Genomic DNA, 7,257 nt, shown 5'->3' with positions numbered 1-7,257 from the left:
CTTTTTTCATACCCTTCTCTTTGTACAGCCCCGTAGATAGCAGGATGAGCACCAGGGAAGAGTGATCCAGAATGGGAGAAATGCCCAGCACTCAGAAAATAAGGGTCAGATCCATAGCCAACCCCAGAAAATCACTAGCCTTGCTCCCCCGCCCCCTCCTCTTCCTCAACTAACCCTTTCTTTCCTTAGCTCTCTCCTCCCTTCCCCATACCACTTGTGTTCCTCCAGGCTGCTGCTTAAGAAGGTTTTTGAGATCTCAAGGGTAGGAAAAAAGAAACAGTCTGAATCAAAAAAGCAAGTAAACATTGCACCATCTTCTAGCTGTCCTATCTGAACAGAGAGAGGAACTCAAAGCAAGCCCCAGGAGTGTTGAGTTCATTTTCAAAGCACATATAGTGTTCATTCTTAATAAACCAGTGGAGTGAGACAGAATGTAGAGAGACTGAGGGAAGGGTCACTGCTTAACAGATCAATGCCACGAACAGAAGCAGCTGAGTCCACACGCGTACGAACAGATTGAGGTGCTGCATGGGTCTAGGAAGGATCAACAGTACCTTTGGAACTTGCGGTTCCGAGCGCGAAGGAAGGTTCTGGCCTTCCCACTTGAAGCAAGTCACCGAGTCTCTTCTTCAGATGTGAGGTAGAGAATAATCAAAACCCTTAGAGGCCAAGCTGGGGATGGAAAAGAAAATGAAATGCTGAGATCCAAGTGGTATTGCCTTGGAAAATAATCATTGTGAGGGAAGGGAAGTATTATTCCATAGCTGGTGCTGGGTACATTCTGAAGGATGAAATGAATTCATGCCACTGTGGAAATAGTTTGATTCCTCTTTGACTGAAACGAAAAGGACCATAGGTAACATGCTACATGGTATTTAATGGTAAGGCTTGAGAGGTAAATCTCATGAACAAAAGTACACGGAGCATTCCAAATCCTGAGGTTACATTACTCTTCTCAGTACAATGATGAAAGGGGATTAGAGAACATTTACACCCCAGAAACCTCAGAAAACAAGGAACAATAAATATCATCCAGGTGGGTCAACTATCTTAAGTTAAAAAATTCTTATCTCGGGCTTCCCTGGTGGCGCGGTGGTTGAGGGCCCGCCTGCCGAGGCAGGGGACGCGGGTTCGTGTCCCGGTCTGGGAGGATCCCACGTGCCGTGGAGCGGCTGGGCCCATGAGCCATGGCCGCTGAGGCTGTGTGTCCGGAGCCTGTGCTCCGCAGCGGGAGGGGCCACACAGTGAGAGGCCGGGGTACAGCAAAAAAAAAAAAAAAATTCTTATCTCTAATAATCCTGCTCAATACAGTTTCAGTATTTAAGGGTAAAAAACTCTCCAACATAGTTAACAATGTATTACACATTTGTTTAAACTCTTGAAAATAGAACCTTTGATCTTGAGTCTATGTCTACAAAGTTTGTAAGACATGTTTGTTACATACATTAGATTATAAATTATGTGTATTAGAATGTTAGTTAAATTAGATTTTCTCACTGTCTCAGATCACATTCCCTAGAAGCAGAGCCTGAGACAGGGTTTGGGGTGCATACGGTTTAGTGAAGGAGGACTCAGGAGGAAGAGTGAGGGAGAGGGACAGGGCAGGAGGAGGAACTAAGCACGGGGAGGACCTCAGCCAGAGATGAACTTCAGGATGATTCCACGGGGAAGCACGGCAGCACAAATAGCATCGCAAAGCTGATCCCACCTTGAGGCAAGGGGGTCAGCCTTTTGTACCCCGTGTCAATCAGTCATTGGCTGCTGGTTATGACCCAGGCGTCGGGAGGGGCATAGGTGTAATTTCCTGGGTGGAGTGGCTCTCTTTGGGCTGAGGGCAATTCTTTGGAGAAGGATGCTTAGCAGCCCAAACTCACAGTACCTGGGGGATGGATGCACGAGTCAGGAGAAGGTACGTGGCCAGTGGGCCAGCAGCATCCAGTACACTCACAACAGCTGTGAAATAAACTCACCTGCCTGCGATAAGCAACCCCATACCTAGACCCTCCCTAGCCTTCTATTAAGGAATCTTATCACTAACAATATGGTATAGATTTCTTGGGGGTCAGTCACTGGTATTGGCTTTCTCCATTTAAGCCTGTTTGAAATAAATACTTTCTCTGGTAGAGTCAAATCTAAATATAATGGGAATCTTCATTTTTCCACAGACAAAAGCAATTCAAGATGGATAAGAGTAAATAACAGGGCTTCCCTGGTGGCACAGTGGTTGAGAGTCCGCCTGCCGATGCAGGGGACACGGGTTCGTGCCCCAGTCCGGGAGGATCCCACATGCTGTGGGGCGGCTGGGCCCGTGGTCTGTGGCCGCTGAGCCTGTGCGTCCGGAGCCTGTGCTCCGCAACGGGAGAGGCCGCAGCGGTGAGAGGCCCACGTACCACAAAAAAAAAAAAAAAAAAAGTAAATAACAATTTAAAAAATCAAACACTGGAAAACAGGAAGAAGATCTAATTAAATATGTATTATCATTCTCAAAGGAGGATGGTTTTTTAAGCCTGGATGTAAGGAAAAAATCATAAAGGAAAACATCAGCAGGTTTTACTGCATAAAAGCATAAAGCTTCTAACCATCAGGGGAAAAACAAAACCAGCTCTGCATAAACAAAATAAAAAGGTAAACAACAGGAAAGAATATTTCTGCAAATGTGAAAAGAAAATTCCTTGACAAATGATGCTTGCTAATTCAGCAAGGGTAAGATGTTCACAGCATGCTTATGGGCCAGATTCTGGAATAAAATCCCCACCCAGCAAAAGGGACTGAAAAGAGATTAAAATATCTTTTTTTCAAGGGCCATACGTGACCAGCTATAACCTTGGGCAGCTTACTTCATTGTTTTTTTATCTCAGTTTCTTTATCTTTAATATGGAGATAATCATAGTGCCTACATCTTTTTTGTTATCATTCTTAGGGCTGCAAGAGCCAGATGTTCTACTAGGAATTAATTGTCCACACTTATAAAAAGAAGAAGTGTTAGGAAGAGAAGAAGGAGCTACAGGGGGTGACAGAGCAGAACTATTAGAGAAGAGTAAGTGGAGATGGAGTTGATAGAATCAGGGCAGCGTATCTAGCTAGGTTCCACCACGCTCTGGCATGAAACTACCTTTGGCAGAGCTAAAGCTCTACAACTTAGGCCAAGGAGTTGTTAGAGGACCTTGATGCCCACGGAGAATTCCTTCTTACCTACTTTGAGAGAGACAAGCTTGCTTTCTTCTTCTCTGGCTCCCTTGCCATTAGGTGCTGTCATACAACCAAATTCTAGCTTATGGAGTATGAGTGGGAGTGACGTGTGCCATTTCTGGGCACACACACATCATATTCATCTATGTTCTCCATTCCTCTTCAACTGCTGGAAACTGGATGTGGTGACTTAACCTGGGCCACGCAGATGACAACAGACCCTAACTAACAGGGCAGAGCCACTAGACGGAAAGAGCTTGAGTCCCAGGATTACTCTGTGGAGCAGAGCCACGTAGAATACCCACACTGGATATGTGGGATAAATTATGTGCGGTAATAATGTAAATTATTACATTTCATGAGCAGAAAACAAACTTCCTTATTCATGCCACTAAATTATTGGGTCTTGTTACAATTAAGTCTACACTCATTCAGCAATGCTGAACTAAGTCTATTGATAAATGCCACTTAAAGCCTTTCCTATGGAAACACCCAAGGCACACCGGAACAGTGACCCTACCAGCAAACAGCAGGAGACAACACATGTATGTTAAAGGCTACACAAACAATTTGAAGGCTGCTGCCCAAACATTTCCTGTCTTGGCCTGCAATAGGGGCTGGCAAACTTCTGAAAAAAAGGACAGATAGGAGATACTGTAGATGGCTTTGTGGGCCATACAGCCTCTGTTAAAACTGCTCTGCCTCTTTGTAGCACAAAGGCCATCATAGACAATACCTAAACGGATGGGCATGGCTGTGTTCCAATAAGTGATTATGTACAAAAACAAGGTGTAGGCCATATTTGGCCTGCCGGCCATAGTTTGCTGACTCCTGACCAGAAGGACCCCTGGAATTCCTGTTGTTAGAGGATCATTTGTTTGGCCTATACTTAGCAGAGTCTTATTAAAACGTACACATAGGCGGTAAACCAAAGCTTAAAAGGTGGCATTGTTTGTAGCCTTACATTGTACCTGATTGTCTTGAAGAAGCTATATTATAATGGGTTTGACATTCCTGATCAAGAGCCTAAAGTTAACCTTTTATAAAAATGATGGGCCTCCTATTTAATCAATTATTAACTCTTTAACTGCCCAGTTCAGAATTTTCTAGACTAGATAAGCATCAATTTAACAGGACAATATTGAAAATGCTCTTATCAATTTTATTTAGGATACTACTAGCTTTTCAAGATGGTGCCGAAAGTGAGGAAGGACACCCCTGTCCCTCCCAAAGCTGAAGCCAAAGCAAACGCTTTGAAGGCCAAGAGAACAGTGCTGAAAGGTGTCCCTAGCAACACAAAAAAAGATCCACACCTCACCTACCTCCTGACAGCCCAAGGTACTGCAGCTTGAGGGCAGCCCAAATATCCTTGGAAGAGCACCCCTAGGAGAAACAAGCTTGACCACTACACCACTGTTAAGTTCCCTCTGACCACCACACCAGCCTTGAAGAAGACAGAAGACGACACACTGTGTTCTTTGTGGGTGTCAAGGCCAACAAGCACCAGATCAACCAGGCTGTGAAGAAGCTCTGTGACACTGACGCGGCCAAGGTCACACCCTGATCGGGCCTGATGGAGAGAAGAAGGCATATGTTCGACTGGCTCATGACTTTGGATGTTGCCAACAAATGGGATCATCTCAACTGAGTCCAGCTGGCTAATTCTAAATATATAGATATAGATATATAATATAGATATATAAATATCGATACATATATATAGATTCACCATGAAAAAAGATATCTCTAGAGAAAGTTATGATTGAGTCATTGATTGACGGGCTGATAAGGGTACTTGAGATACATTATCTCCCATCGTCACAATGGCTTCCGATGTGCCTTACCAAGGGGAACACTGAGGCTCAGAGAGGTAAGTAACTTTCTAAGATCATCCAACTGATGAGAGAGATGTGCCTAGCTTCGAAGCTTCTATTCTCATACCACCGCCTCCTGGCTAGAAGAAGGAAGGGCATGGGCAGAGATTTTGATGGAAAACTAGAGGCTGGCCAGGAGAGGAGGCCACTGGGCTCTGGACCTAGAGGGATAGGCTCATGTGGTCAAGAGTATCAGGAAGCAGAAGCTTGACCACTGTGTGTTGTTAGTGGGTCATAACATGAATAACTGGCTGAATAGTCCAAGTGTGGATTGTTATAAGTACAGCACGTAGCCTACAAAGAGCAGCTATGAAATTATTACATTTACTGAGCACTTACTATGTGATAGGCAGCATGCCGAATACTTTTCATGGACCCTATCATGTAATCTTCACAATAACCCTTTGAAGTAAGTACTATTATTATGATCTCCATTTTATAGTTCAGGAACTGAGGCACAAAGAGATTTAAGCAACTCGTCTAAGGCCAAAAGGTTTAGAAATGGCAGAGCTAATATTAATCTTGTCAGGCCTCAAAGCTCACATCTTAATCCCTTACACTATGCTGTTTCCTAAAACAGCAAATAATAAAATTTCACGCTATAATTATCCTTATCACTGTCCCTGTTCATTTCTCCAGAGAACTCTACCATAATCTGCAATGATGCATATTTTTGCTTTCTTTCTCGTCTCTTTAACTAAACAGTAAGCACTATGAAGACAGAACCCATGGCTATTTTATCCAACAGGGCCTAGTGCCTAGTACAATGCCTAGCACCTCACAGGTATTTGGTAAATTTTTGCTCAATGAATTAATGGGTAAATGATATGCCAACAGGGGAACTCAAGATGGCATAATATCTGTGCAGTGGGAAGTGGTTCTCTTCCTATTAAATGTCAAAACAAAGAAACAAACAAACCAAACGAACCAGAGTTGAAACCATCATGCATTACTGGTCGGGATATAAAATGGTGTAGCTGTTTTGGAAAACAGTTTAGTGGTTCCTCAAGAAGTTAAACATAAAATTACCATATAATCCAGCAATTCCACTCCTAGGTGTATACACAAAAGAATTGAAAGCAGGGACTCACACAGATACTTGTACACCAATGTTCATAGCAACATGGTTCACAGTAACCAAAAGGTAGAAACAACCCAAACGTCCATGGATGGATAAACAAAATGTGGTATATACATACAGTGGACTATTATCCCACTTTAAATAGGAGTGAAGTTCTGATACATACTGACAAATCTTGAAAATATTGTGCTAAGTGAAATAAGCCAGACAGGACAAATATTGTATGATTCCACCTACATGAATAGGCCAATTCATAGAGGCGGAAAGTAAATTAGAAGTTACCAGGGGTTAAGGGAGGGTGGGTGGGGACTTCTTTTTAAAAAGCACAGAAATTTCAGTTTGGGATGATGAAACCATTCTTGAGATGGATAGATGCGATGGTTGTACAACAATGTGAATATACTGAATGCCACTGAATAGTTAAAATGGTACATTTTGTGTCATGTATATTTTACCAAAGAAAAAGTCTCCACACGACAGAAGATGTGAATTTGCATTTGCCATCACATCACTCTGAGGTCAGAGAGAACAGAAGGAGCCCTAGGGGTCCATGGGTCTCAGAGACAACAGCCTTCCTCAGGCCAAGGACGCTGGTGTCCGCAATGCAGAGCCCAAGGGGACCAGGAGACGAGAGGGAATCTCTGGCAACACAGATGATACTTATTCTACTTGACAGTTAAATCTGAGCCTTTACTAACAGCTCCCAGGACATGCTCAGTCATTACGATACTGTCCTAGGCACTGGGAGTGGGCATTTCAGTGCAAAGTGAATGGTAAACTGTGAAGATTCACAAGACCCTGAGGAGGAGAAAATTTCCATAGGGTGGGATGGGAACAGAGATGTTTCTTTCTTTTTTTTTTTGGCAACACCATGTGGCATGCGGGATTTTAGTTCCCCCGACCAGGGATCGAACCCGTGCCACCTGCAGTGGAAGCGTGGAGTCTTAACCACTGGACCTCCAGCGAAGTCCCCAGAGATGTTTCTTTTAACCACCCCTGGTTTCCACCAATCCCCCAGTGAAAACGGATTGAAGGCTCACGTCAGAACCCACTGAATGAGACAGAACATTGTCTGAGTGAGTCTTAGTGATGTCAGAGACTACTGAACACTGC

At 43.7% G+C, this 7,257-nt stretch overlaps 1 pseudogene; it reads left to right on the top strand.

Annotated features, from left to right (window-relative positions):
• Window positions 1–4,379: 4,379 nt before the first annotated feature.
• Window positions 4,380–4,851, top strand: LOC136131339 (large ribosomal subunit protein uL23 pseudogene; annotated as a pseudogene).
• The last annotated feature ends 2,406 nt before the right edge of the window (window positions 4,852–7,257 follow it).

Source organism: Phocoena phocoena, chromosome 11 (genome assembly GCF_963924675.1).
Source record: "Phocoena phocoena chromosome 11, mPhoPho1.1, whole genome shotgun sequence".
NCBI lineage: Eukaryota > Metazoa > Chordata > Mammalia > Artiodactyla > Phocoenidae > Phocoena > Phocoena phocoena.
The sequence above is the reverse complement of the archived record's forward strand: the minus strand, read 5'-3'. Positions and strand labels throughout refer to the sequence as shown.